Source organism: Crocuta crocuta, unplaced genomic scaffold (assembly GCF_008692635.1).
Source record: "Crocuta crocuta isolate KB4526 unplaced genomic scaffold, BGI_CrCroc_1.0 scaffold340, whole genome shotgun sequence".
NCBI classification, from domain to species: Eukaryota; Metazoa; Chordata; class Mammalia; order Carnivora; family Hyaenidae; genus Crocuta; species Crocuta crocuta.
This window is the reverse complement of record NW_027530642.1, coordinates 2,369,778-2,386,184: the sequence shown is the minus strand read 5'-3', so window position 1 is coordinate 2,386,184 and position 16,407 is coordinate 2,369,778. Positions and strand designations below refer to the sequence as shown.

Here is a 16,407-nt window from a genome sequence, read left to right as displayed (position 1 = left end):
AAAGTAGAGCATTCTCATTATACTTCCCAACGCTAAACGCTCACAGCCTCCAGCCTCCCACTATCAACATCCCCCTCCAGGGGCGTACATATGTTACAATCAATGAATCTACACTGACACGTCATTATCACCCCAAATCCAGAGTTCACATTGGAGTTTACCCTTGGTGTTCTGCATTCCATGGGTCTGGACGAATGCAGAATGACATGTATGCACCATTATATTATCATACAGGAGAGTTTTTCCATCCTAAACTCCTCTGCCTATTCATCCCTTCCCTCCCCCCAACTCCTGGCAACCATTGATCATTTTTTACTGTCTTCTCCATAGTTTGGCCTTTCCCAGAATGTATGTAATAGAAAGCATTCAGTATGTAGCCTTTTCAGTTTGACTTCTTTCCCCAAGCAATATACATTGAAGGTTCCTCCAAGGCTTTTAAATGGCTGCATAACCCATTTCTTTTTTTTTTTAATGTTTATTTATTTTTGAGACAGAGAGACAGAGCACGAGTGGGTGAGGGGTGGAGAGAGAGGGAGACAGAATCTGAAGCAGTCTCCGGGCTCTAACTGTTACCACTGAGCCCTGTGAGGGGCTTGAACTCACAAACCATAAGATAATGACCTGAGCCACCCAGGCTCCCCACCCATTTCTTTTTAGTGTTGAATACTATTGTACTATCTGGGTGTACCACAGTTTATTTATCCATTCACCTACTGAGGAGCATTTTGATTGCTTCCAAACTCTGGCATTTGTGAAAACACCTGCAATAGACATCTGTGTGGATGTTTCCATGTGAACAAAAGTTTTCAACTCATTGAGTAAATACTGACTACTGACATGCTCATTTTATTAGGTCTGGTTTGTAGAACAAGTATTCTGGAGGAAACGATCTCTTAACTCGATAAATATCTACACTTCGGACAAGTCCCTGTGCTTCTCAGTGGATAATCACATGAGCTAAAATGACCTTAGAGAACAGAGCCCAACCTCCCCATTTTGTATATGAAGAAGTAGGCCGAGGGAGATTGACTCTGCCCTGCAGAGTCCCCCCACCCCCCCCGCCCCCGCCTTTATCTGGGATTAGGGGTTGATGGATTGAGCTCTGCTTCAGTAGGAGGACAGGAAGGAGGGGTGACTCAGGGCTACTCTCCCTCTTTCGCAGTAGTTCTAGAAATAGCCCTGGCACTAGCTGCTGTTGGGCAGATTGGGACATACACACATGCTTGAACCAGCCACTGCGACTCTGTTAGTCCAGGATTGGGTTCTATGTTCACCCCTGGAGTGGAGGACAGGGTTAGCCTCAGAACTATGTCCATGGGGGGTGGCATAAGTGTTTTTCCAAAGGACAGTCAGTCAGGGAACAATTACCGGAAGAAGGGAGGATGGATGCTGGGGAGCAGAAAGAGATGCTCATCACATAGGAGAAATAAAACTTGAACATTAGGCACCGTAATGCAAGGGACAGCATTGTGAAACCTCTCCACTGATCAAAGACAGGCACACTAAAATAACAATGATATAGCGCTGGAAGTTAACTTGGTGATATTTATTGAAACTTTAAAAATCACATTTCCTTTAGCTCAGCAATTCACTTCCTAGGGATCCATCCTACAGAGATGCTTACACAGCTATACACCAGGGTGTTTGCCACAGCATTATCGGTACCAGCAAAAGGTTAGAGACGACCTGCCTGTACCTGCATCAAGGGGATCCTGATTAAATAAACTGTTGTACTTCTATTGAGTAAAACGCTGCTGCAGCTGTTAAAAAGATTCAAGTACATCTGTACTCACTGATGTGGAGGGATGTTCAGGGTGTGTTATTGTGAAATAGGAAATGCTCACCGCATTGAGTATAATATAATCCCTTTTTTTTTTCTAAAAATAAGAAGCCATATACACATACAACCATGAATACCCACCCATATGTAAATACACATGCATACAGAAACACTGCTATGGTCTGAGTGTTTGTGTCCCCCTAAAATTCATATGTTAAAATCCTAATGCCCAATGTGATGGTATGAGGAAGTGGAGCCCCTGGGAGGTGATTAGTTCACAAGGATGGAGACCTCCTGAGTGACATTAGCTCCCTTATCAAGGAGGCCCCAGAGAGCTCCCTTGCTCCACATAAGGATACAATGAGGAGCCTGCAGCCTGGAAGAAGGCCTTCCCCTGACCATGCTGCTACGCTGATCTTGGACTTCCAGCCTCCACAACTGTGAAAACTGAAGTTCTTTATTTAGAATTACCTAGTCTTTTTTCTACAGCAGAGTGAATGGACTAAGACACACATAGATCACACCCATGTTGGCATGTGCGTGCAAACATCTGGAAGACTTTATAATTGTCCCTCCTACACGGTGGCAGTGTAAGTGGAGACACAGGGGTGGAAGAAGGGGTGGGAATTTCACGTTTTCATTTCAATGCTCTCATTTTTAAAGCTATATATGTTATTTTTGCCACAAAAATTAAAATGTAAGAAGGGGGTATGTTAAGAGCATGGCAGGGATTGGGTGGGGAGCCTGATTAAAGTGGGAGAAGAAAAACAGAGGAGTAAGAAGTATATGGAGTACTCAGGTCCCCTCCCAGCAGGAGACAATCAGCACTAGGAGAGGGGGTGTGTCCTCCCATACTGAGGCTAACTGCTGGGTTTTAGGTTGTGGTCAGTCTGTCTTCTTGGCCGTAGCTCTCTGCCATAAATTCAGTAAAACACATGCTGCAGACCTGGGGATAATTTTCTTCCTCAAATTTAACTTCAGAGATGCCTTCGCCCTCTACCTGCTTATGATTCCTTGTTCGAAGGTGATGATTATCAAGGAAGATTAAAAGAGGAAGGTAACTGGGGCCAAGGAGAGAGATCCACCAGCTGAAATTTACCCAGGCAGGGTGGAATCCTGAGTACAGGACTATGCGGTTCCCGAGGACTTAACCCATCCAGAATCCCACTAATGTTAATGACTAACGTGGAGGAAGAAGGGGAGGGATTACGGTCCCCTAGCTACAGATGAGATACTTGAGGCCAGAGAAGTGTAATGACACGTCCACATGTGCTGGTGGACAACCAGGAAATCCTCATTCCCAAAATTTCAGTCTTCTATGCAGAAAGCCCCAGAAGATCTGTTCCTAGGTCAGTGTTAACTTCCCTTCCAGCTTTAGCCACAGGCCCACATGGTTCAGGAGTTTATCACTATGTGTAATAGGCAGTAGTAGGCAGCAGGAGGATTGTTGGCAGTCAATAGCAGCATGACAAAAGCCATCACTCTCCTTTGTACTAAAAGGAGTCATTCTAGCACCAGCCAGGTGGGGTGCATGTTCTGACATTGGAGACGGGGAGCTTCCATTGCTGATTCTGTAGAGTAAGAGACTTCACTGACTTGTACTTTTTACAAGATGAGTGAGATGCCGAGTATTGATACTGATCTTGTTTGATTTCTCTCTTTTGTGACAACCTAGAGCAGGGATTGGTTAACTCTGACTTTGTTTTGGCCAAATCTATCCTGATGCCTGTCTCTGTAAATAAAGTTTTATTGGAACACAGCCATGTCCTTCCTTTTATGTATTGTCCATGGCCGCTTTCACGCTACAACAGCAGAGTTGCTTAGTTATGCCACAGACTGTATGGCCCGCAAAGGTTAAAATATTTACTATCTGGTCCTTCAGAGAAAATGTTTTCCAACCTCTGACCTAAGCCAATCAATCTATGCCTTCTTAGTCTTCCACCTGTAGAAATCCACTGCTATTTTACAGACTTAGAACTTGAATTTTGTGACTTGACATGTTCCCTGTGAAATTCTTCCAGTCCCTTCAATTAGTAACCATTTCTGGCTGGAGCCTTGGTACTCAAACTTCAGTGGGCAGGACGGACAACCACCAAGGAAGCTGACTAACGTGCTGATTCCCGGGGCCCACCGCAGAATGTTGATTTAGGAATCAACATTTTTCCAAGTGCCTCAGTGATGTGAGGCAGTCACATCAGAAATCACGTATGTGAAATTACTCAGCCCTAGAGCTTTGAAACACGTCAGACTAATGATTTCCTTTCTCTAGAGCAATGACACCTTTTAAACCACCATGCTTTCAGCTTCTAACGTTTCCATCTTCCTACGTTGGCTAACTTTGGCACAACATCTATGAATGCTTTAGATTTCTCCTGGCCATCCCACCGAACCTACAACTCTAATGAATTTTTTTCCTGAAGCAAAAAAGAGTTTCAGGAAAAACGTAAACTTAAAAGGAGATGTTTAAGAGGTAATTGCTGGAGGAGGCATCTTTCTCTTCTATTCTAATGTTCCTGAAAGACTCTCAGCTAGTAAATGAGAGGGTGGAGGAGGAGATTCCATTTTTAAATAGCTTTATTGTTATAATTTACACACCATAAAATTCACCCACTGCAAGTGTACAATTAAATGATTTCAGTAAATCTACAGTTGTACAATCATCACCACAAGCCAGTCTGAAACGTTTCTGTCATACCGAAAAGTCTCCTCCTGCCCATTTATAGTTGATCCCTGGTTCTACCCCCAGCCCTAACCAACAATTTATCTGCTCTTTGTCTCTGTAAATTTGCCTTTTCTAGACATTTCACGTAAATGGATTCACATAATATGTAATCTTTTGCATTTGGCTACTTTCGCTTAAGAAGAATATTTTCGAGGTTTATCCATGGTGTAGCATGTATCAGGAGTCTGTTGTTTTATTGTTGAATGATATTCCATTCTATGGATATGCCACATTTAGTTTACCCATTTACCAGTTGATGGACGTTTGGATTGTATCCAACTTTGGGCCTATTGTGAGTAATGCTTCTATGAACATTTGCCAACACATCTTTGTGTGGACATAGGCTTTGTTTTCATTTTTCTTGGGTAAAGGCTTGGATGTAGAATTTCTGGGCTGTATGATAAGTATAGGTTTCACTTTTTGAAAACTACCACACTGTTTTTAAACGTGTGACTATTTTACATTCCCATCAGCAGTTTGCAGGAATTCTAGTTTCTCCACCTCCTTGTCAACATGTTGTATTGCCATCTTTTTTATTATAGTCATTCTGATGGATGTGTAGGGAGATTCCATTTTAATTACAATATAGAATTCTAGAATTTTGATGCTATTAAGGATCTGAGAGGCCCAATTCTCTCATTTTGGATGAGGCAACCTTAAAAGAAGCTAACCTTGCTCAAGGTCACTGACATATTTAGTCAGGGTTCTTTAGTTGTAAATGTCAGAAATCTCATCCAATGTGGCTTAAACAAAAAGAAAACTGGCCCAGGGAACTGGGAAGTACAAGGTGGCACCTACATCAGGCACTTGTGGAAGAAGAATCTCCAATGTTATCGACAGGCCTCGTCTCCATCTCTTGGCTTCATTTTTCTCTTGCTTCAGATTTATTTCTGCATTGCAGTCAGAGAATCTGTTTACTACAGTTCCAGGTTAATTCATCTGGGCTTAGAAATTCCAGCCCGAAGATCCCCCTTTCCTGATATCATTGATCAAAGCCCTTGGATCACATGACCACCTCTGAACAAAAAACTAAGGGCAGGTGGGTGTCATGGGTCCACTCCTGGAGTCAAGGTGGAGGCTGCCCTTCTGACATTACACAGACTGGGAGTAGAGAAAGGGTGGTTCCTTGCAGCAAAATCAGGGCATTGTTTGTAGAAGGAGGGAAAGAACGCCGGGAAAGGGGACCTTCCACATGTCTACTCCCCAGCTAGCTGAAAATAGCCCTGGAAATAGAAGTCAGTTCTATATGAACCCCTCTGTCCAGTGCTGTTCCCCTGAGTCAAGATGCTGCTCATGCTATATGGATGCTATCGTAGTGCTCAACTGTATCTTCATCTGGTTGAGGTGATCAGTGACTGCAAACCCATCATCATTCCTGTCTCTCCTTGATAGGCTCAGGGAAAGCAACCAGTTCAGGGGCTGCAGAAGGCTGAAGGCAAGGTCACAACTGGCCCCAACAACCAGTGGCAAAAGGGAGGTGAGCCTCTTGTTAAGAAGACTTTCAAGTGTGCAGAGCAAAGATGGCTTGGATGACTCCCTCAGAGATCTAGCCAACCCTCCCATCTTACAGATAGGGAATCTGAGTCCCAAAGAGAAGTCACTTAAGTCATGCAGTTGAGGTAGTTTCAGGGTGGAATGGTTATGAATGTGGGCTTCATTGCCTAGTAGACCTGTGCTTAAGTCCTGGCTCTGCCACTTACTAGACTGTAACCTAACCTCCAGGAGCCCAAGTCTCTTCTCTTGTACAGTGGAGGACATACCATTTACCTTATAGTATTCTGGGGATGACTTAATGACAGAATGTATGGGATGCGTTTTGTGCATTTCCTGGCTCACAGCAAGCCTGGATCAAAGGTGCCTGTTCTGGGGGTTGCTGGGATCAGGTCTCCTGGATCACAGATTAGTGTCTCCTCAGCTCCCAAGCTATTAGCACAAGAGACAGGTGAGCCTGGCTTGAAGAAAGGCAGATTCCTTTCATACCCGTCTGGCCCTCAGAAGAGGAAACAGCAAAATAATGAGAATCACTGACATTTGTAGAGCAGTTTATCTTTTCCAAGTATGCTTGTCCACACACCTTCACTTGTTTTCCACAACATTCTGAGGTGGGCGATGCTGGACTCTTTAACCACATTTGTGAAACAGAGGTGCCTGAGGGTATGTGGCCTGGCCCAGATCAGGTAGGAGTAAATGACTGAACTCAGGGTTAAATCTCAGACCTTCGGACCCCATTTCTGGCCAGCACCATGGAGGTCCCCAAAACATACAGGCATTGGCAATGAAAGAAGGCTCTTTGCTCAAGGTTAGAATTTCAGTTTAGGGAGTGGAGGGAGAAGTGTCAAGTTGAAAACCAGTCACAGTCCCAAAATGCCAATGGAGCTGGGAGAGGTGAGAGGGTCTCCTGGCTGGCTTAGTGTGTCTGGGGCTTGGCCGGTTACCACCACAAAGCCTGCAGAGCCCAGGATGCTGATGAGGGTGTCCTTGGTGGTGATGAGGGGGCTCACCCTCTCTGAGTAGTAGCTGCTGATCTCCAGGAGGGTTGGAATGAGGAGGGCCTGGGCACTGCTGTTCATGGACCTAACTGGGTCCAGTTTGGGGATCAGGTTGACCCTGGAATCTGCAAGTGAAGAAGACACCTGGTTTCCAGCTGACCCAGAGGGAACACTCCTACAGTAGCAGAATTCTAGCATGACCCGAGAGGTAGACAATATTTCACTGGGCCACAGAGGGGATTTCCTGGTCCTGCTAACAATGCTTTACAGGGTGAGGTTATTTTGGTGGGGCAACTTTAGTGGGGCTATATTGAGGCTGCGAGTTGATAAAGACTAAAAAAGAAATCAGTAAACTTCTGGTCTTTTGTAAAAGTACCAAGTTGTGTGGAAAATATTTCTCACCCTGTTCTTTTGCTTTGTCTCCTTTTCAACCCTGGGGTACACCTGGGAGCGAGACACACTCAGGAATGAGGAAAGAAATAAGTCTCTTTAACCATCACATGGAAAGGTAAGCTGGCACCTGTGGATTCTGATGTATTAATAACAATGTCTTCTGAGTCAAAATGACTACAGAATATTTGTTTTTTTGTTTTGTTTTACTGAAATATAATTGACATATAGCACTATATAAGTTTAAAGTAAAGAGCATAATGACTTGACTTACATATATCATGAAATGATCACCACAGTAACTTAACATTCATCTTCTCATATACAGATACAAAAAAAAAGAAAGAGAAAAAATATTTTTTCCTTGTAATGAGAACTCTTAGGATTTATTCTCTTAACTGTTTTCACTTATACCACAGAGCAGTGTTAGCTATGGTCCCCATGCTATATATCACATGCCCAGTACTTACATATCTATTTTATTATTAGTTTTTAATGTTTACTTTGACAGGAGAGCATAAGTGGGGGAGGGGAAGAGAGAGAGGGAGAGAGAGATTCCCAAGCAGGCTCTGCACTGTCAGTGCAGAACCCAACGTGGGCCTCGATCTCACGAACCGTGAGGTCACCACCTGAGCCAAAATCAAGAGCCAGATGCTTGACTGAGCCACCCAGGTGCCCCTACATATCTAAAACCGGAAGTCTATAACTTTGGACTGCCTTCATTCAATCCCCCACCCTCTGCTTCTGGGAACCACAAATCTGATTGTTTTTTCTATTAGCTTGTTTGTTATAGTTGTCTGGATTCCACATGTAAGTGAGATTGCAGAGTATTTTCTTTTCCTGTATGACTTATTTCACTTAGTATAATGTCCTCAAGGTCCATCCACATTTTCACAAATGACAGGACTTCCTCCATTTTCATGGCTGAATATATTCTATTGTATTCACATATACCACACACACACACACACACACACAGAATTGGATATTATTCAGCCTTAAAAAGNCACATATACCACACACACACACACACACACACACACACACACACACACACACACTTTATCTATTCATCTTTTTAAAAATTTTTTAATTTTTATTTTATTTTATTTTGTGAAAAATGGAGACAGAGCATGAGCAGGGGAGGGGCAGAGAGAGAGACAGACACAGAATCTGAAGCAGGCTCCAGGCTCTGAGCTGTAAGCAAAGAGCCCCATGTGGGGCTCAAACACACGAATCGTGAGATCATGACCTCAGCCAAAGTTGGACACTTAACCAACTGAGGCACCCAAGTGGCCCTTCCATTCATCTCTTGATGAACACTTAGATTGTCCCTGTCTTGGTTATTGTAAAGAATGCTGCTATGAACATGGAGGTGCACATATCTCTTTGACGTAGTGTTTTCATTTCCTTAAGATACACCCAGTAGTGGAATTGCTAGGTTATGTAGTATTTCTGGTTTTCATTTTTTGAGTAACCTCCATACTGTTTTCCATAGTGGCTGTATCTTTAACATGTTCTTTATGACTACTGAACAAGTCACCTGTCATCTTGGAGCCATCATGCTTGTCCAAAAAGTGGCAGAGTAGGGTAAAGGTGAACCAAGGGAAGTTTGGGTTCCATTGTCAGCAAATTCTCCCAGTTCTGACATCCTGTGGCCCAATATAATCTTTACAATACTTTGCATTTGTTTATTGCTTAGCTGTCAATAAAACATAAATACATACATACATATTTTATTTATGTATTTATTTAATTTTATGTATTAATATTTATGTATTTATTTAATTAATAAATATTTTATTTATGTATTTATTTATTAGCTCCTAGATCTTTTCAAACCTCTGAGGTAGGCTGGGTGGGAAAGAAACTGAGGCTCAAAGATCAAGTGATTTTCCTAAATCTCAAGAGAAAGACTTCTCCCCAAACCTGGAGATTGGAGACTGGATTTTAGCCATCTGTCTCCTTTTTGTTATTTTTGTGTCCTTGGACGACCTTTTCTTCTTTTTCTTTTCCTTCTGAATGGCCTTAGCCTCCTCCCCCTGAGGAGAGATGGTACTGTTTAATGCCCTTGAAATACTATTAGGTCCCCAGGAGAAAGCTGGATAGAAGAGAGTATTTTTGTCAGTAGAGAGGCCCTTTAAGCCTAGAGACAGAACAGCCGTCCTTTGCCCTCTGTGCTCGAAGAGAAGAGAGTCATCTTTTTCAGGGGCTGACCAGGCCCCAGCACAGGGTCAGTCCCTCACTAAGCAGGTGGTGGACGACTTGGGAGACCTCTTGTTACAGGACCTCAGAGCTCGGAGGCGCCTCTAAGGATTCTTCCAAGCTGCTCTTTGACTCTAAGGCTCTTGTTCCCCTCCGTTTCATTCAGCCTTTCTCCCCACTCATGTCCATCCTCTGTCTTCTAGGATTGTGAGACTAGAAGGGACCTGAGCTACTGTGCCTTTCAAACTGCTTAAGCAGCAAATGTGTGCATAACCCAGTAGCCAGCCCTTAGCAAACGCTTGCTGCTTAAATGAAGGAAGCAATGAGGTTTTCTACATTCATGAAGAAAACTTCTAGAAGGCTTTGCCTCCTCCCCTGGGATGTCAAACCTCACATGTATGTAACTGACATACGTATGTGTAAATCAGGCACAAAAGAGGGAATCCAAACAGTCAATAAACATATGAAGAGATGCTTAATTTTATAGACAGGTTTTCTTTTTGAACCACCCAGATTGGTAAAATGAAAAAGGAAAATATAAAGGAGGTTTAATAATAGCAGGTGTTGACAAAGGTGTAGGAAAATAAGTCCTTCCGTGCTCTGGTAGGAATACAAAATTATACATCTTCTTTGAAGGATAATTTAGCAGTAACTTCTTTTCAGCCACTCAAAAATTCAGGTGCCAAAGGCTAAATTAATCATACTTCTGGAAACTGCTGTTCTGTCACCACGGGCCCATGCAAGACTCCTATCTAGGTTTGCCCATTTACCTTTCTCCTTTATTTATATCAACTGGAGGCGATTTTCCCACCTCCCCTCCACCAGGAATGTTTGGCAATGTCTGGAGACATTTTTGCTCAACACAACGGCCATGGACATCTAGTGGGTAGAGACCAGGGACACTGCTAAACATTCTATAATGCACAGGGCGGTCCCCACGACAAAGGATTATATGGCCCCAAATGTCAGTAGTGCTGAAGTACAGAAATGCTGATTTACACAATTCCTTTCCCTGCCGTAGGCAACGTTCTGATATGTCTGGCATGTACTGTCTTGTAGTTACTCTTTCAAGGTGTGTATTGTTGCTTTCTTGCTCTGTACACTTCATGTGAATGGCATTATGTTAAAATCTCATTCTGCTTTCTGCTTTTTTCCTTTAGCTTCTGTCTTTAGACTCCACCCACGTTCCTGGGTTTACAGTCATTGTTACAACTAAAAGTGGATGTGTCCACTGGCCCAGCGACTCCACTCCCTGGGGTCTATCTTGAAGAAATCTCACATTTCTGAACAATGCACACACCCTAATATTCTTTGTAGCAGTGCTTGCAACAAAACATTGGAAACGAGTTAAATGTTTTGTCAAACAAGATTGGTTAAATAAGCTATACTATAAAATCTTTATTTTCTCACTGAATGTCAACTTCTGTGGGGCCAGTATCTGATTTAAATTGCTCCTAAGTGGTGGGCTGTTTTGTGTGTTGTAGGATGTTTAGCAGAATCTCTAGCCTCTAACCTACTGGATACCGGTAGCTCCATACCTCTAGTAGTGAACATCGAAGGATGTCTCCAGATATTGCCACATGTTCCCTGGGGAATGGAGCAGGGATCACCTCCAGTTGAGAACCAGTGGTGTAAGTAAAGAAGGAAGATAAATAAGTAAATTCAGGGAGGGATTCTGCATGAACCAAGGACAATCATTCCTTATATATGTATAGAACTTTAGAGTTTTATATAATCTGGTTTTCTAAAAAATATATTCAGTGTAGAAAAAGTGGAAATATACATAGAGAGTGAATATATACACAATTCCACCACTTAGAGATCAACTGTTATCCCCACCCCCCACCTCCCCTCTGGACACACACATACAAAACACACACACTCACCGATACACACACACACACACACACACACATTCAGTGTTTACAAATGGCTGTTCATGGTACACATGAAAGACTACATGTCTTTCTCAATATATCATCAGCATTTTTTAATGTAAAATTATGGCATTATGGCATTTTAAAACCTAAAAGGGCTGGGGGGGGGGGGGGGAAAGGCTAAAGGGAAACAGAACAAAAACTGATTCCACTTTAGAGATAATTGAGGCTTAGTGAGGTTAAAATAACCTCTAGTTAATAATAATAATCTTATCAGATCCAAGTACCAACAAAAATTTGGAAAAGCAACTTTAAGAAAAAAGATGTTAAAGAAGGTTAGGGCACAGTCTTGTTCTTTTATCCGTTCCTTTAAGACTCTACATCCATAACATTGTATAACACTCTAGAGAGGACAGGGTGTGTACTGATCTTCCTTAGGTCTTTTTCTGATCAGTGGCTATGTCATTCTGGTGTATGTGGAGGTGAAGGTCAGGGACAGGGGACATCCTACTTTTGTTGTGACTGTGACTGACACTCTGAGCAGGAACTGGCCTCCCTCTAGTGGTGCATTAACATCATTGTCCTGCCTGAAGGAAGATCACACCTTCACTTTGAACTCAGCTGCCCTGTGAGCTGGTGACCTCCCTTCCCTGGAGGTGTTCAAGCTCTAAAGTTCAACTCTAAAAGCATCCAGGGAAAAAAGACATGTACATACTGAGAAAGACATATAAGAAATGTAGCATCCTCATCAGAAATCATACAAACCAGAAGACAATGAACCGTGTCTTGAAAGTGCTAACACATAAACATTCTCAACTCAGAGAAAATATTTTTCAAAAATTAAGGAGCAATAAAGATTTTCTTTTGGGGCGCCTGGGTGGCTCTGTTGGTTAAGTGTCTAACTTCAGCTCAGGTCATGATCTTGTGGTTCATGGATTTGAGACCTGCATTGGGCTCTGTGCTGACAGCATGGAGCCTGGAGCCTGCTTTGGATTCTGTGTCTCCCTCTCTTTCTGCCCGTCCCCAGCTTACATTCTGTTTCTGTCTCTCTCTCTCTCTCAAAAAAAAAAATAGACATTTAAAAAATTTTAGAGAGATTGGATTATCTAAAGAAGGGATCAGCAAGCTATGGCCTGTGGGCTATTTTCATGAGTAAAGTTTTATTGGAACACAGACATGCCCATTAGTTGATGTGTTGTCTATGTCTGCTCTGAGCTATAACGGCACAGTTAAATAGTTGCAATACTAGTTATATAGACTGAAAGTCTAAAATATTTACTATCAAGCATTTTAAGAAAAAGTCTGACTATCTCCAGTTTAAAGCAAAAATAGCAACAATATATTATGGGTTTATAGCATATATAAAAAAAAAATACATGGGGAAAATAGCACAAAAATGGGAGGAAGAACTTGGTAGCAGTACATTGTTGGGTTCTTACCCTACACATGAAATGGTATAATATTATTTGAACATAGTCTTGATTGAACATAGGAGAAAGGAAGCAAAAATAAGATAAAAACAGAGAGGGAGCAAAGCCATAAGAGGCCATAAGAGGCCTCTTATGGCCACAAATCACAGAGAACAAATTGAGGGTTGCTGGTGGGGTGTTGGCCGGGGGAGGGGGGGGCGAGGAGATGGGCTAAATGGGTGAGGGGCATTAAGGAGGGCCCTTGTTGGGATGAGCACTGGGTGTTAGATGTAAGTGATGAATCACTGAATTCTACTCCTAAAATCATTACTATACTATATGTTAACTAACTTGGATTTAAATAAAAAAAAGAAAAGAAAAGGGAAAGAAAGAAAAAAGAAATTAACCTGCAATTAACTAACGATATCTAAAACCTGGGACAACTCCTAAAGAAGTTCAAAGAGGTAAACATATAATAAGCAAGCAGAAAGAAGTAAAAAACAAAGAGCAGATGAAATAGAAAATAATTAGCAAGATGGCAGCATGGATTTTAATCCAATCACATCAATAATTAAATATAAATGTTCTAAATACACCAATTGTAAGAGGTAGCCAAACTGAATACACAAGCAAGATCCAACTAACTGCTGTCTGCAAGAAACCCACTTAAACTATAAAAATATACATCTGTTAAAATTAAGGGGAAAATGTATCCCATGCAAATACTAATTTTAAAAAAATCCTGGATGGGTGTATTAATATTAGAGAAAGTAGATTCTGGACAAGGAATATTATGAGAGATAAATGGAGACATTATACAGTGATTATACGTGACAAAAGGGTCAAGTCATCAAGACAAATCTAAAGCGTGTAAATGTGCATTTATCTAACAACAAAGCTTCCAAATATATGAAGCAAAAACTGATAGACTTGAAAGAACAAACAAATCCACAAGTGTATTTGGAGACTTCCGTACTCCTCGCCCAGTAATTAATAGAATAAGTAAGTGGAAAGTCAGCAAGGATATATTAGACCTAAGCAACGCCATCAATCAAGCTGACCTACTTAACATTTATAGAATGTTCCATTTCACACCAGCAGAATACAGATTCTTTTCAAGAGCACATGGGGCACAGACCAAGATAAACTATTCTCATAAATCAAAACCCACAAACTGGAATCATACAGAAAGAATGTTCTCTGACAAAAATGGAATTAAAGTAGAAATCGATTGAAAGAAAGATAATCTGAAAAACCACCACATATTTGGAAATTGAACGACACACTTCTCAGTAACCGATGTCTCAAAGAGGAAGTTGTAAGGATAATTAGAAGCCTACTTTTGCTGTGATGTACTATCCCTCTCTCACTGTACGGGGGTCTTGGTGACACTGCCAGACAAATACCCCAACTTTCCTTGTTTAAGGATGAGCCTGGGTGATTGAACTCTGACTGCAAAGAATTTGCATTCTCAGCAGAGAGCACAAGGATAGAAAACAACTGAAGGAAATTTATCCCAGGGGCATTCTCTTCATTCCTCTGACTTTAATCTCAGGCTCTCCCTGGTTTCTGTCTTTTTTCAAGGTTTGCTTCTTTAGCTTGTCCTTTGACTCCGAGCTAACCGCAAATCCCTTGGTTTTAGCTTAAGTTGGCCAAAGTTGCATTCTGTTTCTTGTCACCAAAGCTCCCCTAAGGTTCAGCTTAATTCCACAAACATGTACTCTGCCTGAAACTCTGCACTGCCCTAGGAAGGTTCCGGTAGCCTGGAAGCTTTTGGGGCCGGAAGGAGGGACAGGAGAAGCAAGGCTCTCTGCCTTTTACTCACGTGTCAGGCAGACGACAGCAGTGCGGGTGCCCAAGTGTACCATGCAGAGCCAGTGCTTCAGTGAAGGACAGGACGGTCTCCAGAGGGACACAGAACCGCAGGGGAGGTGAGGCAGGCACTCCCCAAGGAGAGGAGTCTGCAGACTGGTACAACCTTTGGAAGGCAAAGGGACTCCGGAAAGATCTGTGGATACCAACAGCCTCTAGAGGCCTGCCGAGGGACAGCAGAGAGACCAGTGATGCCAGGGTGCGGCGCAGAAAGGGGGGATTGTCAAACTGCCCTGGATAATCCTTAAAATACAGCAATGTTTTAGAGGCCAGATGGTACAAAAAGTTAGACACATATCTCTAGCCACTAAAGTCCTACTCTAGAAAGAGTAGCAAGAGCCTCAGTGTATGAAGGGCATGAAGGGACTGAGACTCACAGAGAGGGAGGTGGATACATGTATCCCCAGCTCACCTCCTTCAGGGACATCTATTCAGTCAGCCGGGTGATGGGTGAAACCACCAGCCCTTTCAAAATAGCACGTTTCTCCCTCTTTCCTAATCAAATTCGCGTGAGGTCAAAGTGTTGGATGTGTATGTTCGAAAAGCTAGGTTGTGTTGCAGGAGCTGTAATTCTAACATCCTATTACCTATCTAGAGGGGTGCAGGGTGGCTCAGTCGGTTAGTATCTGACTCTTGATTTTGGCTCAGGTCATGATCCCAGGGTCGTGGGATCAAGCCCTGCATTGGGCTCTGTGCTGAGTGTGGGGACTGCTTAAGATTCTCTCTCTCTTTCTCCCTCTGCCCCTCTCCCCTGCTTGTGCACACTCTCTCTAAACAAAACAAAACAAAACAAAACAATCTAGGTCACTTTACTTCCGTGAACTTCACTAGCCTCATCTGTAAAATGGGGTTATACTCTGCTAAAAGGCAGGGGCTGTATCTGATGGTCTCTGATCATAAACTGTAAATACATGGGACTCATTTTTATCAAGAATAGGAAAAAAAAACCCCTTTTTAGTGGACATAAGACCGAGAAAAGATGAGTGATTATGTTATCATAATACTCAAAAAGTCTTTAATGGTGCCTCATCACCTACATGAAAGCACCCACCTGCACCTGGGATTAAAAGCCCATTGTATTTCATATGTTTGCACATATAGGAGGATTAGGAAGAACTTAACTGAGGAACAAGGGGGAGAAGAAGGGGGAAATGGTGGGGGAAAGGGAGAGAGGCAAACCATGAGAGACTCTTGAATGCTGACAAAAACTGAGGACTGATGGATGTGGGGGGGAGGGGGGGATGGGCATGGAGGAGGGCACTTGTGGGGATGAGCACTGGGTGTTATGTGGAAACCAATTTGACAATAAACTATTTGTAAAAAAAAAAAAAAAAAAAAGCCCGTTGTATTTCAAGTGCAATTTCACCGATGTATCTCACTGCAGTTCGTGCCTCGGCCCCCACCCCGCATGCCCAACACCGCAACCATACCAGACAATGGGAGCCCTCCCCTGAGCCTCCCCACACCCTTGGCATCAGAGCCTCTGCACATGCTGTCCCCTCCACCAAGAATGCCTTTCCCTCCATTCCTAGTCTGTCACATTCCTGCTCATTGTTCAAGTCTCAGAGACCCCTGTGCAGCCTCTCTGTTCCCTGGTCAGGATTAACTGTCCTTCTGAGCTTCCATAACTCTTGGTCCTTGTCCAGGTTGCAGAGACTCTCAC

General features: G+C 42.7%; 1 protein-coding gene across 1 annotated transcript in view; it reads right to left on the bottom strand.

Moving 5' to 3' along the window:
• SLC36A2 (solute carrier family 36 member 2) overlaps positions 1-14,722 on the bottom strand; it is a 45,864-nt gene extending 31,142 nt beyond the window's left edge. Inside the window, exon 1 of the mRNA XM_077768988.1 lies at positions 14,698-14,722. The gene's annotated coding sequence lies outside the window, so the exon portion shown is untranslated. The remainder of the gene's footprint in view (positions 1-14,697) is intronic.
• Positions 14,723-16,407: the final 1,685 nt, after the last annotated feature.